General features: G+C 38.1%; 1 long non-coding RNA gene across 2 annotated transcripts in view; it reads right to left on the minus strand.

The window, feature by feature from the left end:
- Window positions 1-10,465, minus strand: part of LOC125698042 (uncharacterized) — a 48,283-nt gene extending 37,818 nt beyond the window's left edge. For both annotated transcript variants that reach the window (XR_007379057.1, XR_007379058.1), the window contains exons 1-2: window positions 10,384-10,465; window positions 6,252-6,347 (exon numbers count right to left, since the gene is read on the minus strand). This is a non-coding gene — a long non-coding RNA (uncharacterized LOC125698042). The remainder of the gene's footprint in view (window positions 1-6,251; window positions 6,348-10,383) is intronic.
- Window positions 10,466-11,419: the final 954 nt, after the last annotated feature.

Consider the following 11,419-nt stretch of genomic DNA (forward strand, 5'->3'; position numbering starts at 1 on the left):
TTTCTGAAACAGGATCATTTCAGGGATTTCTGAATTGCTGTCCAACTCAAGTTCAGGAAGTTCTATGAAAAGTAATGGATTTCCAGCTTGTCAAATGGCCGAGTGAGACGAGTAGAATCTATCAATCAGATTCGTACCAAACATTTGCTAAATCACTACAGAGCTTGCTGTTTACTGTCATCAGTGCTTGGAATCTCTCTGTATATCTGTGGCTCTCAATCCAGGTTCCTCTAACAGCCACATCCACCACAGAGCGATACCATCTGCCTACAAGCTCACTTGATAGTTATGTTGTGGTTCCCATGCGTGTCATGTTAATGAAAAGTATGAATTCTTCCCTATTAGTTTGCCTGCTTTCTAACAACAACTACTTCATTTCTTTAAAATTTTGTGCTTACATAGAGTAGTAGATGAATCCTAACAAGCAATAGTTCAGAATCTAATCATGTTTGGCATAAAAGAATGGCCAATCCATTACTTGATATATTTTGTTTATCAAAACAACACAGAAGATTAAAACATTATTGCAAAAAGATCCCCCCAAAATTCAGGAGTGTCTCTGTTTCCAAGAGGCCAACATTTAAAAAGGAAATAAAAAAAGGCCCTGACAGAATTTCTAATTTAACCGAAATGAAAGTTGCATTCCTTTGCACTTGGGAATCAGTCTACAATTTCACATTTTGATGCTCTAAAGGAGCATCAAAATCTCTCACTCGGACATTCAGCTTGATAAAAACAGACTTCAAAAAACTGATGTATACACAGGATCCACATGAGCTAATCTGGTGATGTAGAAACAATACTGGCACACTTTTGAAGTGTTTAATAATTTACCTTTACTGAGGAACACAAATCTACTGAATCTCCCGTTTTGTAATCGCCCAAACTGTGCTCTTTCACAAAGATCCCCGGATCATTTACTCCCTTATAATCACAGTGCAGTACAGCTGTTTCCTACTGACCACTAACATACTGCATTTATTGTACCTACATGAAGTGCTCTCTCTCACATTTAATAAATAAACACCAAATGACCAGTTGAGAAATTAATTAGTGTTATTGCATGTTTCACCACAAAACCACACTAAAAAAAAAAGTTCATATTAGAACAAAAACATACGACTGCATTGAAGCTAAAATTACATCCACTCCCCTTACAGCTACTGCCCTTCTGTGAAGGAAATATGCCTATTTTGGGCCCAGAACTGGACCAAATCTTATTGCAATGAGAACATGTTTTTTTTCCCCATTTTTCTTGTCTGAATTAATACCTAGAAATATAAATACACTGAACCTCAGGCATTAATTTCACTTTTCACATGCAGTTGGCAACACATTTGAACCAACTCTTGTTCAGAGCACAGCATGAAAGTATACAACATAGTGTCCAGAAATGTACTGGTGCCTGACATCAGTTTAATTGTAATGCATGTGTAGTCAAATGCTTTACAACTCATTTGTACAGTCTCAAAGGCTAACACTCTAATTCAGGCAACACATCCTGTTCCTAAACATTTAAAATGCATGCTGAACTCATTTCCTCAACCAAAGGATAAATGAAGAATTATATCATGGAGTTAACAAACTACTTCAATTAGGCTACATATATACTTTTTAACTTGGTTCTTTTATAAGCATGGGGTCGATTTATGGCATGTCATTATAGGTAGGAAATAATACTATGACATAAAATGCATCATTAATACTAAAAGAACTTGTGTGATATATTTGTATGGATAAATAATATAAAAGAAACCAATTAAGCCAAAGTCACTGAAGTATAAATAACGCAAAAACGTATCATTCAGTAAGCTACTGAAACAAACTAATAATTAAGGTATTCCCTATCAGTCTAAAACAATGGAGTCAGGATTGGGTTAAGCAAGCTGTGTGCAAGTGGGGCACAGAACAGAATTATGCTCTACTAGTTTGAGATAGTACTCTAAAACACGCAGTGAAGTATTTTTCAAAAAGTTATTATATTAAATGTTACCTTTCTGTGCTACTCAATTAATTATTTCAACTTTTATGAGAGAGACTAGATTCACATACTCGCAATGACGAGGAAGATATTTAAAATTCATTACAGTACATTAAACTTGCACTGAATAGTTAGCATCACTGCAAAATAAATAAATAGTCAGTTTGCTTTGATCAGCAGAAATTCTGATAAAATCAGCAAAACACCAATTAAAATGTGAAAAATATCACCTACTGTCATTATTCTAATTGAACCAAGACATATAGAAGAAACTGATTCAATGTTTATTTTCCTATCAGCTGTGTCTTCAAACTGTAAATCATTACAGCTTTTACTTGCATACCTCTCTCACAACCCCAGAATTAATTCTGCGGATGGATTTACTATGGACTGCATGTACTAGGATAGGACCTCCAATCATAAACAGAATAATAAGGTCTTGCTGCACTTCTGTGAACTCCTGTTGGGAGGGGCAGCAAGGGGCAGTAATCCATTGAGAAATACGTGAACAGAAATGAAATCTGACAAGTGATTTTTGCCTTTGTTCTTTGGAAACAGGTGGGATAGAATGAAATAATTAAGCTGAATTTACAGTTGCATCAATTTCTGATTCATCAAGTTTCTCAGCGTTGAGGCCTTTATCTTGTGAATAATCACATCCTTGCCTGAAAGTTAGAATACTTGAAAGACATAAAAGGCAAAATCTCAGAAACTAGTCTGGGATTTTGAGGCACTCTTTTTCAATCAAAACAGGATATTTTACACAAACAACAATTCTCATACACTCATAAACTCCTGGCAATCGAAAATGAAAAGTTTATTTTGCATATCTAATCTTCAGCTTACCATTGTTAGCTACCCAATTAGGATAACCCGGGTCAGTCACTTGGGATCCTGACTGTTTCAGGTGAACTTTCTGAATATGGCTATACATCACTTTGAACAACTATATATTTCTTACAGACTTGGATGTCTTGATGTCACTCAGAAAAGAGAACCACAGGCACCCACCTACCAGTTGCCAGTAACAGAGCATAGGGAACACAAACAGAAACAGTGTGGGCTACTAGAGATAAGAGAAGACTAGTGTTTATACTCTGGAGATCACAGTGATAAGATACTCTCTGAGTGAGCCAGCCACTGCTGGCTTCCTTGTGCACACATCAATTCCTCAGTGGTTTGCCTTTTGGAATTTTTAACTGTGAAATTTTCATAACACCTGCAATTGAAAAGTAGCATTTCAGTACTTGATACACGGTCATCGCTCAGCCCCTCACTGACTATTGTCTGTGACGTGTGGCACTTGCATAGCGATGGATCATGACTTGACACCTGAGGATGACGTAGCTCTGGAATAAAACATCAGCTAACAGCTGATCAACCACCAACACACGCTTCCCTTGGAGTACAATTCCTTTGAGAGACACTGACTGCAACAATCCATGCAAAAGAGGATGCCCATACTGGAGGTCCCACAATAAAGGGATATCATAGGTATCATAAAGGTAGCACAAAGATAAGAAGAGTTGGTGTTGCAGCTTAAGAGACATGAAGAGAGACAAATTTGTTTGTGTACAAATGCAAAAGAAGGCAGAGTACACGGCATCATGAAGAGCAAGATGAGAAAACTAACCTTGGAGTCAGTGAAGGAATTCAACAGCAATCACCTGTCAGTTACATGGCAGAGCTCTTGAAACTATCTCACAATGTACTTTCTCTTTTCCCAGCCCTCATTACCTTTCCCAAGTTGACAAAATTTTCCTCATATGACACAGAAGGAAAAAGAAACACCACAGTACTTCCTTATGTGAAAGCACAAGGACTTTGGCCCAAAGTCTGCTTTCTCTCACTAACTGTGACAAGCAAAAATGTGAGCCAACTAAATCGGTGACTAAACATAGTATGGACACAATACTCTGCTCCAGTCAGTATAACATTCCCTGAGCCCTGAAAATGTATTAACTTTTTTCAGTGGGGAAAAAACAAACAACCAAACAGATAGAGCATACTCACACTGCTAAACTCTGATTTTGATTTAAAAAATAGGAATAAACTAGGTGTTTCTGCTTCCTTTTCAAGCAAGGGAAGGGATGTTTCCTTGTATAAATGCTTATTATCCATCACATCACAATATTTGATTTCTCATGGTGATAATTAATTCCTCATGGTGACCCAGGTCTATTTGAGCATAACACACACATAAATGTCAAAAAGAAAACTTGAATATATATTCATCTTTGTTTTGCCAGTTGTCAACATTCTAGTGTTTCCAGTCATCAAAAGGCAGGGAAAGTGCAATCATGGGATACAAATCACAGCTCTTACTGTGCTTGCAGTTATGATGTGAAAGGGGCATTAAAGCCAATTGTTCTAGGAGTTCCAAAAATCCTCCACTGCCTGTATACTGCTGCCACTCAGAGAATGCACCATTTTAATATGACAGAAGGATGAAAGATGCCTCACCTATTCTCAGTTACAATACTGAATGTCCTTAAGTTCTGTAACACCACTTAGACACAAGACTTGTAAATTAAAATGTTCTATGATAACATTGTTTATGAAACCTGCATCTTCCAAAACATTTTTCTTGACTATTTTAGCGTTTTCTAACACAGAGGAAAAACAGATACTCAAAAAGAAATATTACGCTAAAGTTCAATAATTTGGATGTATTGGATGTATTTGGATGTAAAGTTACAGATACGCTGATAGTTGTAAATGGTCTGAGATTTGAATGATTTTCCACTCCAGTTAATATATTGAAAAGTATATTCAAATAATTAAAAAGTGCTGGAAATAAGCAGTATTTGAAATTAATAGAAGACATATATTCACCCTGTTGCATTCATTATTTTTAAATTATAGATCCCATAGATTGAGAAATGCAGCGAAGTTAAAATGAAGCAATTTTGTTGCTAAATATTGTCATTTAGATTAAAATGTATGCATCTGCTGAATCCAAAAGCCAAACACTACTAGTGCTGCTCGCTTATATTATTTGTAAAATCTAAAACAAACTGTCAACAACCAATGGGGAACAACTAGAAAAACATTAAGTATGAGAAACTAAAGACCCAATTTCCTTGTCTCCCAGGGGAACTATTTTCTTACATGGTACGGGTTGCCAAGCAAAAGATGAACATCTCAAGAAAATAACATCATATTAATCGAACAATTCCAAATAGCTTAATAAAGGGTCTATACATAATAGATGCTGTGACAAGTGGTTGTAAGTCTAAAAGGCTAAGAAGTTGCTTATAACCTTCTTTTATCCGTTGGTTATGGGTGAACATCCCTTAGTTCAAATACACAGTCCTTTAACATGTTGGTAACATGGTTAATAATTAAAAACCTTTCATAAGATTATTTTAAGGGATGAGAGACGAGTTTCAAACGATCCGGATCGTGCAAATGGCACAGGTCTAAAAACCCAAGTGCTGTTTTGTCAGATCTCCACATCAGTATGATTTCTGATCATTTCAAATTCCACCTTTTAGTTTAGGAAAAACTACTTGAAGTGGCCTACTGGGCAATTTTACATATCATCTTGCATAGGATATTTAGTAACATATGAATGCTAGCAACTTTTGTTCACCGACCAAAGAATAACAGATCTTCAAAACCAGAGAGGAAAACCTCTGCATTAAATACAGCATCACCACCAACCAACATACAAATGAAAGCGCGTGACTGAATTTTTACTTACACTTGTAAAGATACTAGTTTCCTTGGGGGACTGCACACAATTTCTTCCCAGCAACTCAAGACAGATGGTAAAGTTTAATTGTTGCCAATTTTCTGTTTCAACTTCAGTACATTTTGAAGGCAAACATTTAAAATACATTTTGTATTTATCTTCCATCAGACTTGCATATCATTTATACAAATGTCAGCAACCAGGTCTTATCACATCTCTACTGATCCACATATTTTATCAGTACAGCTTTTTTTATTCCACTCAACACTACCATACTTTGTAACGAATTTGAACAAATCAGCCAAGGAAAATGCTTGTATTTGTGGAGAAGGATGTCTCTTAAATAATTCACCATTTTCCTATGTCATCTTCCTAAGGCCTAATTCCCCATTAGCAGCAGCAGAAGGAACGCAGTAACACTTCAGAATAAAACCTCTTCTGTAATGTTTTCTTGGTCACTTTTAACATTAAATTCCAGAAAGTCCTCAAGAATGCCCATCTCCAGGACCTCAGCAGTGGCAAAATACAAAATGACATACGAAGAGTTCAACTACAGAGAATTGAGGTGCTTACCTGGATCAAGACTTCTGAATTGCAATTGCAGTATTTTCCTTTAGTTCACAGTCATCATTCCCCTCTCAACAGCTCCAAAGCCAATATTGGTGTTAGCTAAAGGTGGAGGGAAAAAAAAAAAAAAAAAAAAGAAAAAAAAAAAAATCAACCCAAATTTAATTTAAAGAGAGAAAAGAAAGAAGAGAAAATCTGAATGTTTTACAGATGCTAAGAATTAGCTAAAGCATTTATAATAAAGGGATCAATTTCACTAAGCATACATTCAATACACTGAAATCTTTAAGAGGTAGATATATACCTAACAAGTCACGGAAACAAGTTTTCTTTTCACGATACTTGGTTATCCTATTTATTTCCTAATAGTCCTACAGCCATAAAAGGCCAAAGAACTCTGACCTTGGCAAACTAACTAAGCAAGAAAAGGCAATCATGTGTACAAGGTTGTCACCTACACCACAAATTATGATAAAATATATCTCAGTATTGGAAAAAATAGCTGTATGTCTTCAGTGACATCCACTGGAGTACGTTTAAGGATTTGAATAGGACAGCAATTTATTTTGCACTAAAATGTTTTATGGTTATCATAAAGCATTATGTCTTCAGAGACTGAAAGGTGATGTTTTTATGGACTGTCGCTTCTTGTTGCATTATCTTCACAGCTTGGAAACTAACCTGCTTTTTTTTTTTCCTCCAAAGTGCTCCCCTGCCCCACTAATAAAAGGAGACACACAATGGTTCGGTTTGATCAAAAGGAAACTGAATTAAGGCAACTGTACAAGAAGCATATTTCTGACACAGAAGAATTTCACAATGAATTATTATCCAGCTAATTAGAGAAATAAATAATAATAATTGCCTTTCCCTCCTCATTAGAGTCTTAGAAAATGGACTCCCAAAGCATAGTTCTTGTCTTTGATTTGAAAAATTTGGACACCGTTGGTTTTAGCATCACTTTGCCAAAAAGCCAGTCCTATTGTGCAATGACTGAATGAAGGACAGGCAGACAGATAGGTTAATGTGTAAGACGTCCTCCCTTTTTTAGCTTAAGAATAGTTTTGAGATAGTAAATTGAGTAATCTGATGTGGTTAGTTTGCTCTTGATTTATCTCTTCCAGAGAGCCTGAACTGCCAGCGAGGCTTAGGTGGAACAAATGTACAGCATGTCCCTTTGACATGTTAATCTGAGGGATTTCAAGCTCATCTATGCCTATGTAAATTGCAGATAGCGTGAAAATTGATTATGAATCAATATTATGAATATATCAAAGCCCCTTCCCCTTCATCATGTTCTCTAGCATTTGACAAATATCACACTTCCACACGGCCAGCAGTGGCCCATGCTTCTGCCACCTTTGGATTTTAAGGTACTGTTTGCCAGGTGCACCTTAAAAGGTTACATTTTGAACAGACTGCCTGCCAAAGCCAGCACATTTTAAGCACATTACTTGATGTTGAAGGAATTTTACTGGCTTCTAATGAGGCAGCGAATTAGCCTTAAGGGGTCTAGTCTCAATTTGACACGTGCATTAAACGGAGTTATGCACGTCACATAACTAATCAGTTTATCTAGGCCTTAATATAGGTCTCACCGTGGTTTCCAAGCCAATCAAGGCCTTTGGAAAATTACCAGAGAGAACAGGCCCACAAGAACCTTTTTTCCCACTGATGTTATATGAGGCTGTTCCGAAAGTAAAGCATCCTATTTATTTTGTTGGCCCACAACATCGGAGGTGGATGTTAGTGGTAGTATGGCAATAGAGGATGAATCTTCCCACTAACATTCTGTTCCATTTTGCTACCATGCAACAGATGGCAGCAGTGGGGCAGTTTGACAGAATGGTGTCTGACATCGAAGTGTGGATGGAGCCAAGTGTGCCACTGAATTCCTCTGCATGGAAAATATTGCACCCAGTGACATTCATCAATGGTTGCTGAACATCAATGGAGACCAAATAGTGGGAGTGAGCAGTGATGTGGTGAGCAGTACATTTCAGCAGTGGTGACAGCACCTCCACTGGTGCAGATTTGTATGAGCACAGCATGACTAACATGTGGCGACAGTGCTGAAAAATAGCGTTTTGTAGCTGACAATTTGCTCAGTTTGTGCTACTATGCTCTTTGTACCTGCTAAGGTTTCCATCAAACTACATAGGGAGCATTGCATGTAGATTGCTTCAGTTTTTCCCATCCTCCCCCCCAAATATGAGCAGTAGCACCTTTGAGGCTCTCGAGCACTGCTTTATAAGACAGCGAAATAAAGACAGGGCACACGGATTCAAAAAGATGAGACTAAAATATGGATAAACCTAGAAGAATAAACAAAGAATTTCTGTCTGCTCCAGACTCTCCTTACTCTGATAAGACTGTAACAGAGCAATTTCAGTTTCATTTTATTTTTTTTAACCTAGTGGCATAAAATTGGTGACAATTAACAAATCACTAAAGTAGCCTGAACGTTAACACATTCACTTATCAGAAATAAACCTAAACGTCAGTTTATGGAAGAGGCTCTTTGCCATAAGCAACACAGTTGATGCCCAGACTTCACAGAGTATGTCCCCTCAGGCAGCAATGCTGTAGCATCTCTTGAACTACTCAACATTATTTCTTTGTATTGCTTTATTATTTTAGTTCCGTTCAGATAAGAAACTTCAATTTCAGGTGTAAAAAGGAACAACACTGACAACCAAGAACACAAAATTTTCTCCTCAGAGAACAGAAGTCTGGGAGGTGACCTGATAGCGGCTTGGAGTATCTAAGGGGCAGCTGCAGGAAAGAAGGGAAAGACTCTTCAGCAGGGTCTGTGGTGACACAAGGGGAAATGGTTTCAAGCCCAAAGAGGGTAGATTTAGGTTAGATACAAGAATCTTTCACGGTGCAGATGATTGTGCACTGGAACATGTTGCCCAGTGCTGTGATTGATGTCCTGTCCCTGGAGACTGTCAAGGTGAGGCAGCATAAGGCCCTCAGCAACCTGATCTAGCTCTGGTGTCCCTGTTCATTACAGGAGAGCTGGACTAGATGGCCTTCAGAAGTCCTTTCCAAGCTGAAGGATTCTGTGATTTGATAATTTTAAGTTTTCTATCCCTTGATTATTTTTACATGAAAGTACAACACAATGCTGCAAGCTTTCAGATGTGCTAGATAAGGAAAATAACTCCCTAACCTCTTAGGTATTGCTAAGTCTTTCCTACCTAAGGTAATAAATGGCTAATTCCAGTGAACACAGGAAAGCACCACTGCTGAAGAAACTGACAATTTCAAGAGAAATTTGAATTTCTCTTCAGTATCACTTCATCTTCAGCTATGCTTCTCAGTCAAATAAGGATTCATAATTTTTTTCATTTTGGTATTGCACATTGGCTTAGTTTCAGATGGGATAGAATTGTTTTCTTCAGAGTGTCTGGTATGATGCAGTGTTTTGGTTCTAGGATAAAAACAATGTGGATAACGCATAGCTGTCCATAGTTGCTGCTAAGCAGTGGTGTACAGAGCCACGGCCATTCTCAGCAAAGGGCCCAAGGAGCTGAGAGAGCATGGAATCAAGACAAACTGGCCAAAGAGACATTCCATACTATTTAACATCATGTCAAATCATAGAATTGCTCAGGTTGGAAAAGATCTTCAAGAGCATCAAGTCCAACCATAACCTAATCACACTACCGTAACTCAACCCTCTGCTAAATCATGTCCCTGAGCACCACATCAAAACAGTTTTTAAACACTTACAGGGATGGTGACCACCTCCTTGGGAAGCCTATTCCAGTGCTTAACAACCCTTTCTGCAAAGAAGTTTTCCTGATACCCAACCTATGCCTCCCCTGGCACAACTTGAGGCCATTTCCCCTCGTCCTGTCACCTGTTATCAGTGAGAAGAGACCAACCCTGCTTTCTTCACAATCACCTTTCAGGTGTTTGAAGAGAGCTATAAGGTCTGCCCCCTCAGCCTCCTCTTCCCAGACTAAACAACAGGAAGAAGTATCAGTGTTTCTTTGTTCCTACCACCCTGTAAATGCTGTAGCAATTAGACAGATCAGGACAAGAGGAAAGGCATTACAACAAAGGTGTGATGACAGAAGGATCAGCACAATAGAAAGGTGCTATAAAGGAAGGGAAGAAAATTGCTCACCCATACCAGAAGATTCCAGGTTCACAAGAGAAAGCTCCACCAAGGAGGGATCTCCAGGAAGAGATCCTTCCCCAATGGCAGTCAGCCCTTCAATGGGGTCTAAGAGAGGTGCAGCCAGGCTCCACCCCTTCTGGTCACACAGCTGCATTGCCTTCACCTGTGCTCCCAGAGCTGACCGGGTCCTTTCCACAGGTGGAGCAGGCCAGGACTCAGCAGTTCTCATACAAATGCCCATCTAAGTCTTCACTAATGTCAGTGGCCATATCATTACCTCATTGTGAAGGAAAAGAAGAAAAAAGATCCTGACAAATACAGCAAAAAGGAGATGATGGAAAAAACAAATTACAAAGCATAAAAGCTAACAACTCACTGCTCCTTAGCATTTATAACTTGTTCTAAAGTAAGAAACACATCCATAATTTAAACTATTCAAAATTGCTTGCAGAAGCCAGTGTGAGGTCCTTCCCATTAGTGAGAAAAGCCTGGTTACCAAGGCAAGCCAGTTCAGTGCCTGAAGTCCTCAGCACATGCTCAGGGTTACAAATGTGAATAACTGTCCCACATTCCTCAGCTATCTGGCAATTGCTGTATTCAAGTCAGGCAATGATGGGTATCTATTTATTGCACTGGGAGACCACACTAATTCTTGCTTTGTCACCACCCAAATTCTGCTAACTCACAATATAGTGTGAGGTTTCCTTCACTCAATCTCTACAAAGAAAGAATTGTTTTTTAAAAAAAAAAAAAGTTTTTGCAATGCTATGTTACTAAATGGTGATCTAAAGCTCATTAAAGTCGATGGAAGTCTCCTCACTGCAATAAGAGAGAGGTACTTCCTCTCTACTCAGCATATGCAAAATATACCACAAAAAAGACATAAATAACAAGTAGAAAATTCTGCATCAATGCAATCAACCCGTAAAAAAGCAGACAGGTTCATTTTTAAGCATAGTTTTGAATGAAAATCCTACTGTGCACAGGTCCTTATTTGTTGTCTCAGCTGTAATCACACATCTAAAATAAGTATTTTTTAAGA

This window comes from Lagopus muta, chromosome 10 (assembly GCF_023343835.1).
Source record: "Lagopus muta isolate bLagMut1 chromosome 10, bLagMut1 primary, whole genome shotgun sequence".
Taxonomy (NCBI): domain Eukaryota; kingdom Metazoa; phylum Chordata; class Aves; order Galliformes; family Phasianidae; genus Lagopus; species Lagopus muta.